The sequence below is a fragment of the Tachypleus tridentatus genome, chromosome 2 (genome assembly GCF_004210375.1).
Source record: "Tachypleus tridentatus isolate NWPU-2018 chromosome 2, ASM421037v1, whole genome shotgun sequence".
NCBI classification, from domain to species: domain Eukaryota; kingdom Metazoa; phylum Arthropoda; class Merostomata; order Xiphosura; family Limulidae; genus Tachypleus; species Tachypleus tridentatus.
The window spans coordinates 140,295,498-140,312,624 of NC_134826.1; the positions used below are offsets into that span (position 1 = coordinate 140,295,498).

General features: G+C 21.3%; 1 protein-coding gene across 11 annotated transcripts in view; it reads left to right on the top strand.

The window, feature by feature from the left end:
* The window catches only part of LOC143245244 (band 7 protein AGAP004871-like), a 555,064-nt gene that overhangs the window by 306,322 nt on the left and 231,615 nt on the right, over nucleotides 1-17,127 (top strand). The window lies entirely within an intron of this gene.

Here is a 17,127-nt window from a genome sequence, read left to right on the forward strand (position 1 = left end):
TATATGTATAACTTAACTTATGTATGTGTATAGTAACTTCCCTAATATGAATATGTATAGTAATCCTTAACTTATGTATATCTATAGTGACTTAACTTATGTATATCTATATAGTAACTTAACTTATGTGTATCTATAGTGACTAAGCTTATGTAATGTCTATAGTAACTTAAGCTATGTATGTGTGTAGTAACTTAACTTATGTATATCTATAGTAATGTGTAACTTATGTGTATGTATAATAACTTGGCCTATGTATATGTGTAATGGCAAACCTAATGTATAATGTATAATTGACAGCTTGTGTATGTGTATGTCTATAACCTGTGTGTAATTAACAACTATGGATATCTATAGTAGCTTAACTTATGTATATGTATAGTAACTTAACTTATGCATATGTATAATAAGCTCTGCTTATGTATATCTATGGTAACTTAACTTATGTATATCTATGTGTAACTTAACTTATGTATGTGTATAGTAACCTTATGTATATCTATAGTAACTTAACCTATTTATATGTATAGTAACTTAACTTATGTATATCTATAATTAACTTAACTTATGAATATCTATAGTAACTTAACCTATGTGTATCTATAGTAACTTAACCTATGTATATGTATGGTAACTTAACTTATGTATATCTATAGTAGCTTAACTTATGTATATGTATAGTAACTTAACCTATGCATATCTATAACTAACCAACATGTATATCTATAGTAACTTAACTCTTATGTATGTGTATAATAATCTTTTAACCTATGTATATCTATAGTAACTTAACTTATGAATATGTATAGTAACTTAACCTATTTATATGTTAAGTAACTTAACTTATGTATATCTATGAGTGACTTAACTTTGTGTATGTATAATAACTTAACCTATGTATATCTATAGTAACTTAAGTTATGAATATCTATAGTAGCTTAACTATATGTATATCTATAGTAACTTAACTTATGCATATGTATAATAACTTAACTTATGTATATCTATAGTAACTTAACTTATGTATATGTATAGTAACTTAACTTGTATGTATATCTATAGTAGCGTAACTTATGAATATCTATAGTAACTTAACTTATGTATATCTATAGTAACCTAACCTATGTATATCTATAGTAACTTAACTTATGTATATGTATAGTAGAGTTATATGTATATCTATAGTAATGTAACCTATTTATATATAGTAGTAACTTAACTTATGTATATCTATGGTAGCATGGCTTATGAATATCTATAGTAACTTAACTTATGTATATATTCATAGTAACTTAACCTATATGTATATGTATAGTAACTTAACTTATGTATATGTATAATAACTTAACTTATGTATATCTATATATTAACTTTAACTTATGTATATCTATAGTAATCCAACTTATGTATATGTATAATAAATCAACCTATGTATATCTATAGTAGTAACTAAGTAACTTATGTATGTATATAGTAACTTAACCTGCGTATATCTATAGTAACTTAACTTATGTATATATATAGTAATCCTTAACTATATGTATCTATGGTAAGTTAACCTATGTATATCTATAATTACCAACCTTATGTGTATGTATAATAACTTAACTTAACTTGTATATGTATAGTAACTTAACTTATGTATATCTATAGTAACTTAACTTATGTATATGTATGAAAATAACTTATCCTATGTGCATATCTATAGTAACTTAACTTATGTATGTGTATATGTATAGTAATGTATGTATATCTATAGTAAGTTAACTTATGTATATGTATAATAACTTAACCTATGTATATCTATAGTAACTTAACTTATGAATATCTATAGTAACTTAACTTATGTATATGTATAGTAGCTTAACTTATGCATATGTATAATAGTAACTTAACCTATATGTATATCTATAGTAACTTAACTTATGTATGTGTAGTAATGTAACCTATGTATCTCTAGAGTAACTTAACTTATGAATATCTATAGTAACTTAACTTATGTGTATATGTATAGTAACTTAACTTATGCATATGTATAGTAACTTAACTTATGTGTATCTATAGTAACTTAACTTATGTATGTGTATAGTAACTTAACTTGCGTATGCTGTATATTAACTTATGTATATCTATAGTAACTTAACCTTATTTATGTGTATAGTAACTTAACTTATGTATATCTATAGTTAACTTAACTTATGTATATCTATAGTAACTTTAACTTATGTATCTCTATAGGCTTTTAACCTATGTATATGTATAGTAACTTAACTTATGTATATGTATAGTAACTTAACAACTTATGTATATGTATAAGTAATCTTAACTTATGTATATCTATAGTAACTTAACTTATGTATATCTATAGTAAGTTAACTTATGTATATGTATAGTAACTTAACCTTTATGTATATGTATAGTAACTTAACATGTATGTCTATCTATAAGTAACTTAACTTATGTATATGTATAGTAACTTAACTTATGTATATCTATAGTGAACTTAACTTATGTATATGTATAATAACTTAACCTGTATATCTATATAGTAACTTAACTTATGAATATCTATAGTAACTTAACTTATGTATATGTATAATAACTTAACTTGTGTATATCTATAGTAACTTAGGTTATGTATATCTATAGTAACTTAACTTATGTATATGTATAGTAACTTAACCTATGTATATGTATAGTAACTTATGTATATCTATAGTAACTTAACCTATTTATATGTATGAGTAACTTAACTTATGTATATCTATAGTAAAACAACTTATGAATATCTATAGTAAACTTAACTTATGTATATCTATAACTTAACAATATGTATATGTATAGTAACTTTAACTTATGTATATGTATAAGTAACTTAACTTATGTATATATGTATAGTAACTTAACTTATGCATATCTATAGTAACTTAACATGTATGTCTATCTATAGGTAATTGGCTTATGTATATGTATAATAACTTAACCTATGTATATCTATAAAATCTTAGTCCTATGAATATCTATAGTAACTTAACTTATGCATATGTGGAGTAACTTAACTTATGTATATCTATGTAACTTAACTTTTGTATATGTATAATGAAAGCAACCTTATGTATCTTCATATTAACTTAACTTATGAATATCTATAGTAACTTAACTTATGTATATGTATAGTAACTTAACTTATGCATATGTATAATAACTTAACTTATGTATATCTATAGTAACTTAACTTATGTATATGTATAGTAACTTAACATGTATGTATCTATATAGTAACGTAACTTATGAATATCTATGAGTAACTTAACTTATGTATATCTATAGTAACTTAACTTATGTATATCTATAGTAACTTAACTTATGTATATGTATAGTAAGTTATGTATATCTATATGATAACTTAACCTATTTATATGTATAGTAACTTAACTTATGTATATCTATAGTAACGTAACTTATGAATATCTATAGTAACTTAACTTATGTATATCTATAGTAACTTAACCTATGTATATCTATAGTAACTTAACTTATGTATATGTATACTAACTAAACTTATGTATATCTATAGTAACTTAACTTATGTATATCTATAAGTAACTTAACTTATGTATATCTATAGTAACTTAACTTATGTATGTATGTACAACAACTTAACCTATGTATATTCATAGTAACTTAACTTATGTATATATATATAGTAACTTAACCTAAATATATCATATAGTAACTTAACTTATGTATATCTATAGTAACTTAACTTATGTATATATATAGTAACTTAACTTATGTATATCTATAGTAACTTAACTTATGTATATGTATAATAACTTAACCTTATGTATATCTATAGTAACTTAACTTATGTATATCTATAGTAACTTAACTTATGTATATGTTATAGTAACTTAACCTATGTATATCTATAGTAACTTAACTTATGTATATGTATAGTAACTTAACTTGTGTATGTCTATAGTAACTTAACATGCTTGTATGTATACAATAACTTAACCTATGTATATCTATAGTAACTTAACTTATGAATATCTATAGTAACTTAACTTATGTATATCTATAGTAACTTAACTTATGCATATGTATAATAACTTAACCTATGTGTATATATAGTAACTTAACTTATGTATATGTATAATAACTTAACCTATGTATATCTATAGTAACTTAACTTATGTATATATCTATAGTAACTTAACTTATGTATGTGTATAGTAACTTAACTTATGCATATGTATAATAGCACAACTTATGTATATCTATAGTAACTTAACTTATGTATATCTATAGTAACTTAACTTATGTATATGTATAGTAACTTATGTATATCTATAGTAACTTAACCTATTTATATGTATAGTAACTTAACTTATGTATATCTATAGTAAAACTTAACTTATGAATATCTATAGTAACTTAACTTATGTATATCTATAGTAAAATAACTTATGTATATCTATAGTAACTTAACTTATGTATATGTATAGTAACTTAACTTATGTATATGTATAGTAACTTAACTTATGCATATCTATAGTAACTTAACTTATGTATATCTATCTATAGTAACTTAACTTATGTATATCTATAGTAACTTAACTTATGTATATGTATGTTAACTTAACTTATGTATATCTATAGTAACTTAACTTATGTATATGTATAAGTAACTTAACTTATGTATATCTATAGTAACTTAACTTATGTATATGTATAATAACTTAACCTATGTATATCTATAGTAACTTAACTTATGAATATCTATAGTAACTTAACTTATGTATATGTATAATAACTTAACCTATGTATATCTATAGTAACTTAAGTTATGAATATCTATAGTAACTTAACTTATGTAATATCTATAGTAACTTAACTTATGTATATCTATAGTAACTTAACTTATGTATATGTATAGTAACTTAACTTATGTATATCTATAGTAACTTAACTTATGTATATGTATAGTAACTTAACCTATGTATATGTATAGTAACTTAACTTATGTATATCTATAGTAACTTAACTTATGTATATGTATAGTAACTTAACTTATGTATATGTATAGTAACTAACCCTATGTATATCTATAGTAACTTAACTTATGTATATGTATAATAACTTAACCTATGTATATCTATAGTAACTTAACTTATGAATATCTATAGTAACTTAACTTATGTATATGTATAGTAACTTAACTTATGTATATGTATAATAACTTAACCTATGTATATCTATAGTAACTTAACTTATATGTATATGTATAGTAACTTAACTTATGTATGTGTATAATAGTAATCCTTATGTATATCTATATAGTAACTTAACCTATGTATATCTATAGTAACTTAACTTATGTATATGTATAGTAACTTAACTTATGTATATGTATAGTAACTTAACTTATGTATATGTATAGTAACTTAACTTATGCATATCTATAGTAACTTAACTTATGTATATCTATAGTAACTTAACTTATGTATAATGTATAGTAACTTAACCTATGTATATCTATAGTAACTTAACTTATGAATATCTATAGTAACTTAACTTATGCATATGTATAGTAACTTAACTTATGTATATGTCTATGGTAACTTAACTTATGTATGTGTATAATAACTTAACCTATATATATTCTATAGTAACTTAACTTGTGAATATCTATAAGTAACTTAACTTATGTATATATAGTAACTTAACTTAACTATATGTATAGTAACTTAGCTTATGTGTATCTATAGTAACTTAACTTATGTATATGTATAGTAACTTAACTTATGTATATCTATAGTAACTTAATGTATGAATATCTATAGGTAACTTAACTTATGTATATCTATAGTAACTTAACTTATGTATATCTATAGTAACTTAACTTATGTATATCTATAGTAACTTAACTTATGTATATGTATAGTAACTTAACTTATGTATATGTATAGTAACTTAACTTGTATGTATGTATAGTAACTTAACTTATGTATATCTATAGTAACTTAACTTATGTGTATATCTATAGTAACTTAACTTATGTATATGTATAGTAACTTAACTTATGTATATGTATAGTAACTTAACTTATGTATATCTATAGTAACCTAACTTATGTATATGTATAGTAACTTAACTTATGTATATCTATAGTATTAATTTAAACTTATGTATATGTATAATAACTTAACCTATGTATATGTATAGTAAACTTAACTTATGAATATCTATAGTAACTTAACTTATGTATATGTATAGTAACTTAACTTATGTATATCTATAAGTAACTTAACTTATGTATATCTATAGTAACTTAACTTATGTATATGTATAGTAACTTAACTTATGTATATGTATAGTAACTTCTTATGTATATCTATAGTAACTTAACCTATGTATATGTGTAGTAACTTAACTTATGTATATCTATAGTAACTTAACTTATGAATATCTATAGTAACTTAACTTATGTATATCTATAGTAACTTAACCTATGTATATCTATAGTAACTTAACTTATGTATGTGTATAGTAACTTAACTTATGTATATATATAGTAACTTAACTTATGTATATCTATAGTAACTTAACTTATGTATATCTATAGTAACTTAACTTATGTATATGTATAATAACTTAACCTATGTATATCTATAGTAACTTAACTTCATGAATATCTATAGTAACTTAACTTATGCATATGTATAATAACTTAACTTATGTATATCTATGGTGAACTTAACTTTTGTATATATATATAATAACTTAACCTATGTATATCTATAGTAACTTAAGTTATGAATATATCTATAGTAACTTAACTTATGTATATGTATAGTAACTTAACTTATGCATATGTATAATAACTTAACTTATGTATATCTATAGTAACTTAACCTATGTATATGTATAGTAACTTAACTTATGTATATTCATAGTAACTTAACTTATGAATATCTATGGTAACTTAACTTATGTATATCTATAGTAACTTAACCTATGTATATCTATAGTAACTTAACTTATGTATATGTATAGTAACTTATGTGTATATCTATAGTAACTTAACCTATGTATATGTATAGTAACTTAACTTATGTATATCTATAGTAACACTTACTTATGAATATCTATGAGTAACTTAACTTATGTATATCTATAGTAACTTAACCTATGTATATGTATAGTAACTTAACCTATGCATATATGTATAATAACTTAACTTATGTATATCTATAGTAACTTAACTTATGTATATCTATAGTAACTTAACTTATGTATATCTATAGTAACTTAACTTATGTATATGTATAATAACTTAACCTATGTATATCTATAGTAACTTAACTTATGTATATATATATAACTTAACCTTATGTATATTCATAGTAACTTAACTTATGTATATCTATAGTAACTTAACTTATGTATATATGTATAGTAACTTAACTTATGTATATCTATAGTAACTTAACTTATGTATATGTATAATAACTTAACTTATGTATGTATCTGGTAGCTTAACTTATGTATATCTATAGTAACTTAACTTATGTATATGTATAGTAACTTAACCTATGTATATCTATAGTAACTTAACTTATGTATATGTATAGTAACTTTAACTTATGTATATCTATAATTAACTTAACTTATGTATATGTATAGTAACTTAACCTATGTATATATCTATAGTAACTTAACTTATGAATATCTATAGTAACTTAACTTATGTATATGTATAGTAACTTAACTTATGTATATGTATAATATCCTTAACCTATGTATATCTATAGTAACAATAACTTATGTATATGTATAGTAACTTAACTTATGTATATCTATAGTAACTTAACTTATGTATATCTATAGTAACTTAACTTATGTATATATATAGTAACTTAATCCTATATATATGTATAGTAACTTAACTTATGTATATCTATAGTAACTTAACTTATGTATATGTATAGTAACTTAACTTATGTATATGTATAGTAATCTTATGTATATCTATAGTAACTTAACTTATGTATATGTATAGTAACTTAACTTATGTATATGTATAGTAACTTAACAATATGAATATCTATAGTAACTTAACTTATGTATATCTATAATAACTTAACCTATGTATATCTATAGTAACTTAACTTATGTATATGTATAAGTAACTTAACTTATGTATATCTATAGTAACTTAACTTATGTATATGTCATAGTAACTTTAACTTATGTATATCTATAGTAACTTAACTTATGTATATGTATAGTAACTTAACCTATGTATATGTATAGTAACTTAACTTATGTATATTCTATAGTAACTTAACTTATGTATATCTATGGTAACTTAACTTATGTATATCTATAAGTAACTTAACTTATGTATATTAATATGTATAATAGCACCTATGTATATCTATAGTAAAACTTAACTTATGTATATCTATAGTAACTTAACTTATGTATATGTAATAATAACTTAACTTGTGTATCTCTATGGTAACTTAACTTATGAATATCTATAGTAACTTAACTTATGTATATATATAGTATAATTACAACTATGTATATCTATAGTAACTTAACTTATGTATATCTATAGTAACTTAACTTATGTATATCTATAGTAACTTAACTTATGTATATGTATAGTAACTTAACCTATTTATATGTATAGTAACTTAACTTATGTATATCTATAGTAACTTAACTTATGTATATGTATAATAACTTAACTTATGTATATGTATAGTAACTTAACCTATGTATATCTATAGTAACTTAACTTATGTATATGTATAGTAATAACACCTATGTATATCTATAGTAACTTAACTTATGTATATCTATAGTAACTTAACTTATGTATATGTATAGTAACTTAACTTATGCATATGTGTATAGTAACTTAACTTATGTATATTCTATGGTAACTTAACTTATGTATATGTATAGTAACTTAACTTATGTATATGTATAGTAACTTATGTATATCTATAGTAACTTAACCTAATTGTATGTATAGTAACTTAACTTATGTATATGTTATAGTAACTTAACTTATGTATATGTATAGTAACTTAACCTATGTATATGTATAGTAACTTAACTTATGCATATCTATAGTAACTTAACTTATGTATATCTATAGTAACTTAACTTATGTATATGTATAATAACTTAACCTATGTATATCTATAGTAACTTAACTTATGAATATCTATAGTAACTTAACTTATGTATATGTATAGTAGCTTAACTTATGTATATCTATAGTGACTTAACTTTTGTATATGTATAATAACTTAACCTATGTATATTCATAGTAACTTAAGTTATGAATATCTATAGTAACTTAACTTCTTATGTATATCTAGTAACAACTTATGCTATGTGTGCCCATAATAACTTAACTTGTGTATATCTATAGTAACTTAACTTATGTTATATGTATAGTAACTTAACTTATGTATATCTATAGTAACTTGTAACTTATGAATATCTATGGTAACTTAACTTATGTATATCTATAGTAACTTAACCTATGTATATCTATAGTAACTTATGTATATGTATATGTATATGTATAACTAATGTATATCTATAGTAACTTAACCTATTTATATGTATAGTAACTTAACCTATGTATATCTATAGTAACTGTAACTTATGAATATCTATAGTAACTTAACTTATGTATCTATATAGTAACTTAACCTGTGTATGTGTATAGTAACTTAACTTATGCATATGTATAATAACTTAACTTATGTATATCTAGTAGTAACTTAATGTATATCTATAGTAACTTAACTTATGTATATGTATAATAAACTTAACCTATGTATATCTATAGTAACTTAACTTATGTATGTATATATAGTATTGTAAACTTAACCTATGTATATCTATAGTAACTTAACTTATGTATATCTATAGTAACTTAACTTATGTATATATTCTAGTAAGTTAACTTATGTATATCTATAGTAACTTAACTTATGTATATGTATAGTAACTTAACTTATGTATATCTATAGTAACTTAAATTATGTATATCTATAGTAACTTAACTTATGTATATGTATAATAACTTAACTTATGTATATCTATAGTAACTTAACTTATGTATATGTATAGTAACTTAACTTATGTATATCTATAGTAACTTAACTTATGTATATATAATGGTAACTTAACTTATGTATATGTATAGTAACTTAACTTATGTATATGTCTATAGTAACTTAACTTATGTATATGTATAGTAACTTAACTTATGTATATGTATAATAACTTAACCTATGTATATCTATAGTAACTTAACTTATGTATATGTATAATAACTTAACCTATGTATATCTATAGTAACTTAACTTATGAATATCTATAGTAACTTAACTTATGTATATATATAGTAACTTAACTTATGTGCATATGTATAATAACTTAACTTATGTATATCTATAGTAACTTAACTTATGTATATGTATAGTAACTTAACTTATGTATATGTATAGTAACTTATGTATATCTATAGTAACTTAACCTATTTATATGTATAGTAACTTAACTTATATGTATATCTATAGTAACTTAACTTAATAATATCTATAGTAACTTAACTTATGTATATCTATAGTAACTTAACCTATGTATATCTATAGTAACTTAACCTATGTATATGTATAGTAACTTAACTTATGTATATGTATAGTAACTTAACTTATGCATATCTATAGTAACTTAACTTATGTATATCTATAGTAACTTAACTTATGTATATGTATAATAACTTAACCTATGTATATCTATAGTAACTTAACTTATGAATATCTATAGTAACTTAACTTATGCATATGTATAGTAACTTAACTTATGTATATCTATGGACTTAACTTTTGTATATGTATATAACTTAACCTATGTATATCTATAGTAACTTAAGTTATGAATATTCTATAGTAACTTAACTTATGTATATGTATAGTAACTTAACTTGTGCATGTATAATAACTTAACTTATGTATATCTATAGTAACTTAACTTATGTATATGTATAGTAACTTAACTTATGTATATCTATAGTAACGTAACTTATGAATATCTATGGTAACTTAACTTATGTATATCTATAGTAACTTAACCTATGTATATCTATAGTAACTTAACTTATGTATATGTATAAAGTAAGTTATGTATATCTATAGTAACTTAACCTATTTATATGTATAGTAACTTAACTTATGTATATCTATAGTAACGTAACTTATGAATATCTATAGTAACTTAACTTATGTATATCTATAGTAACTTAACCTATGTATATCTATAGTAACTTAACTTATGCATATCTATAATAACTTAACTTATGTATGTCTATAATAACTTAACTTATGTATATCTATATAGTAACTTAACTTATGTATATGTATAGTAACTTAACCTATGTATATCTATAGTAACTTAACTTATGTATATATATAGTAACTTAACTTATGTATATATATGGTAACTTAACTTATGTATATCTATAGTAACTTAACCTATGTATATGTATAGTAACTTAACTTATGTATATCTATAGTAACTTAACTTATGTATATGTATAATAACTTAACTTATGTGTATATATATATAACTTAACTTATGTATATCTATAGTAACTTAACTTATGTATATGTATAAGTAACTTAACCTATGTATATCTATAAGGTAACTTAACTTATGTATATGTATAGTAACTTAACTTATGTATATCTATAGTAACTTAACTTATGTATATGTATAGTAACTTAACTTATGTATATCTATAGTAACTTAACTTATGAATATCTATAGTAACTTAACTTATGTATATGTATAGTAACTTAACTTATGTATGTCTATATATAACTTAACTTATGTATATCTCATAGTAACTTAACTTATGTATATGTATAGTAACTTAACTTATGTATATCTATAGTAACAACTTATGTATATGTATATGTATAGTAACTTAACCTATGTATATCTATAGTAATTTAACTTATGTATATGTATAATAACTTAACTTATATGTATCTATAGTAACTTAACCTATGTATATCTATAGTAACTTAACTTATGTATATGTATAGTAACTTAACTTATGTATATCTATAGTAACTTAACTTATGAATATCTAGTAACTTAACTTTAATGTATATATGTATAGTAACTTAACTTACATGCATATCTATAGTAACTTAACTTATGTATATCTATAGTAACTTAACTTATGTATATCTATAGTAACTTAACTTATGTATATCTATAGTAACTAATAACTTATGTATATGTATGAGTAACTTAACCTGTGTATATGTATAGTAACTTAACTTATGTATATCTATAGTAACTTAACTTATGTATATGTATAGTAACTTAACCTATGTATATCTATATAGTAACTTAACTTATGTATATGTATAATAACTTAACTTATGTATATCTATAGTAACTTAACTTATGAATATCTATAGTAACTTAACTTATGTATATGTATAAAGTAACTTAACTTATGTATATGTATATGTAACTTAACTTATGTATATCTATAGTAACTTAACTTATGTATATGTATAGTAACTTAACTTATGTATATGTATAGTAACTTAATGTATATCTATAGTAACTTAACCTATTTATATATGTATAATTAACTTAACTTATGTATATCTATAGTAACTTAACTTATGAATATCTATAGTAACTTAACTTATGTATATCTATAGTAACTTAACCTATGTATATGTATAGTAATCCTAACTTATGTATATGTGTAGTAGCTTAACTTATATATGTATAGTAACTTAACTTATGTATATCTATAGTAACTTAACTTATGTATGTATAGTAACTTAACCTATGTATATGTATAGTAACTTAACTTATGTATATCTATAGTAACTTAACTTATGTATATGTATAGTAACTTAACTTATGAATATCTATAGTAACTTAACTTATGTATATCTATAGTAACTTAACGTATGTATATGTATAATAACTTAACTTATGTATATCTATAGTAACTTAACTTATGAATATCTATAGTAACTTAACTTATGTATATCTATAGTAACTTAACTTATGTATATCTATGGTAACTTAACTTATGTATATCTATAGTAACTTAACTTATGTATATCTATAGTAACTTAACTTATGTATATCTATAGTAACTTAACTTTATGTATATGTATATAGTAACCTTAACCTATTGTATATGTATAGTAACTTAACTTATGTATATCTATATAGTAACTTAACTTATGTATATGTGTAATAACTTAACCTATGTATATCTATAGTAACTTAACTTATGTATATGTATAATAACTTAACTCATGTATATTCTATAGTAACTTAACTTATGAATATCTATAGTAACTTAACTTATGTATATGTATAGTAACTTAACCTATGCATATGTATAATAACTTAACTTATGTATATCTATAGTAACTTAACTTATGTATATGTATAGTAACTTAACTTATGTATATGTATAGTGAACTTATGTATATCTATAGTAACTTAACCTATTTATATGTATAGTAACTTAACTTATGTATATCTATATAGTAACTTAACTTATGAATATCTATAGTAACTTAACTTATGTATATGTATAGTAACTTAACCTATGTATATGTATAGTAACTTAACTTATGTATATGTATAGTAACTTAACTTATGTATATGTATAGTAACTTAACTTATGCATATCTATAGTAACTTAACTTATGCATATATCTATAGTAACTTAACTTATGTATATGTATAATAACTTAACCTATGTATATCTATAGTAACTTAATCCTATGAATATCTATAGTAACTTAACTTATGTATATGTAGAGTAACTTAACTTATGTATATCTATGGTGACAACTTTTTTTGTGTATGTGTATAATAACTTAACCTATGTATATATCTATAGTAACTTAAGTTATGAATATTCTATAGTAACTTAACTTATGTATATGTATAGTAACTTAACCTATGCATATGTATAATAACTTAACTTATGTATATCTATAGTAACTTAACTTATGTATATGTATAGTAACTTAACTTATGCATATCTATAGTAACTTAACTTATGTATATCTATAGTAACTTAACTTATGTATATGTATATAGTAACTTATGTATATCTATAGTAACTTAACTTATTTATGTGTATAGTAACTTAACTTATATATATCTATAGTTAACTTAACTTATGTATATCTATAGTAACTTAACTTATGTATATCTATAGTAACTTAACTTATGTATATCTATAGTAACTTAACTTATGTATATCTATAGTAACTTAACTTATGTATATCTATAGTAACTTAACTTACATATATGTATAGTAACTTAACTTATGTATATGTATAGTAAGTTAACTTGTATGTATCTATAGTAACTTAACTTATGTATATCTATAGTAACTTTAACTTATGTATATGTATAGTAACTTAACTTATGTATATGTATAGTAACTTAACTTATGTATATCTATAGTAACTTAACCTATTTATATGTATAGTAACTTAACTATGTATATCTATAGTATATGTATAGTATCTATAGTATATGTGTATATCTATAGTAACTAACCTATGTATGTATCTATAGTAACTTAACTTATGTATATCTATAGTAACTTAACTTATGTATATCTATAGTAACTTAACTTATGTATAATAGTAACTTAACCTTATGTATATCTATAGTAATCCTTAACTTATGTATATGTATAGTAACTTAACCTATGTATAGTAACTTTACTTATGTATGTGTATATGTACTAACTTATGAATATCTATAGTAACTTAACTTATGTATATGTATAGAACTAACCTATATATGTATAATAACAACCTATGTATCTATAGTAACTTAACTTATGTATATCATGTTAAGTAACAACTATTGTATAGTAAAACAACTTATGTATATCTATAGTAACTAACTTATGTATGTGCCAATAACTTAACCTATGTATATTCATAGTAACTTAACTTATGAGATATGTATAGTAATCCTTAACCCATGTATATGTATAGTAAGTGCTAACTTATGTATATCATGATGGTAACTTAACTTATGTATATGTATAATAACTTAACCTATGTATATCTATAGTAACTTAACTTATGAATATCTATAGTAATCCTTAACTTATGTATATGTATAGTAACTTAACCTATGTATATTCATAGTAACTTAACTTATGTATATGTATGAATAAACTTAACCTATGTATATCTATAGTAACTTAACTTATGAATATCTATAGTAACTTAACTTATGTATATATGTATAGTAACTTAACTTATGTATATGTATAGTAACTCAACTTATGTATATGTATAGTAACTTATGTATATCTATAGTAACTTAACTTATTTATATGTATAACTTAACTATGTATATTCATAGTAACTTAACTTTATGTATATCTAGTAACTTAACTTATGTATATTCATAGTAACTTAACTTATGTATATCTATAGTAACTTAATCCATTGGTGTATTGTATGTATAATAACTTAACTTATGTATATCTATAGTAACTTAACTTATGTATATCTATAGTAACTTAACTTATGTATATTCATAGTAACTTAGCTTATGTATATCTATAGTAACTTAACTTATGTATATGTATAGTAACTTAACTTATGTATATCTATAGTAACTTAACCTATGTATATGTATAATAACTTAACCTATGTGTATATCTATAGTAACTTAACTTATGTATACTATAGTAACTTAACTTATGTATATTCATAGTAACTTAACTTATGTATATGTATAGTAACTTACCTATGTATATCATAGTAACTTAACTTATGTATATGTATAGTAACTTAACTTATGTTATATATAGTAACTTGTAACTTATGAATATTCATAGTAATCTTAACCTATGTATATCTATAGTAACTCTAACTTATGTATAATATTATAGTAACTTAACTTATGTATATGTATAGTAGTAATAACTTTATGTATATATGTATAGTAATCTTAACTTATGTATATCTATAGTAACTTAACTATGTATATGTATAGTAACTTAACTTATGTATATCTATAGTAACTTAACTTATGTAATATCTATAGTAACTTTTAACTTATGTATATGTATAGTAATCCTTAACTTATGAATATCTATAGTAACTTAACTTCTATGTATATGTATAGTAATCTTAACTTATGTATATGTATAATAACTTAACTTATGTATATCTATAGTAACTTAATCTTATGTATATGTATAGTAGCAACTTATGTATATCTATGAGTAACTTAACTTATGTATATCTATAGTAACTTAATCCTATGTATATCTAGCAGTAACTTAACTTATGTATATGTATAGTAACTTAACTTATGTACATATCTATAGTAACTTAACTTATATGTATATCTATAGTAACTTAACTTATGTATATGTATAGTAACTTAACCTGTATATCTATAGTAACTTACTATGTATATCTATAGTAACCTCTAACTTTATGTATATCTATAGTAACTTAACTTCATGTATATGTATAGTAACTTAACTTATATGTATATCTATAGTGTAACTTAACCTTATGTATATCTATAGTAACTCTTAACTTATGTATATCTATAGTAGGGTTATGTATATCTATAGTAATCCTTAACCCATTTATATGTATAGTAACTTAACTTATGTATATCTATAAGTAACTTGTAACCCATGAATATGTATAGTAATAACAACTTATGTATATCTATAGTGAACTTCAACCTATGTATATGTATAGTAACTTAACTTTATGTATATGTATAATAACTTAATCCTATGTATATCTATAGTAACTTAACTATATGTATATCTATAGTAACTAACTTATGTATATGTATAATAACTTAACAACTTATGTATATCTGCTAGTAACTTAACTTTATGTATATATATAGTAACTTAACTTTACGTATATCTATAGTAACTTAACTTATGTATATTCATAGTAATCCTAACTTTATGTATGTATGAGTAAGATTAATCCTTATGTATATCTATAGTGGCAA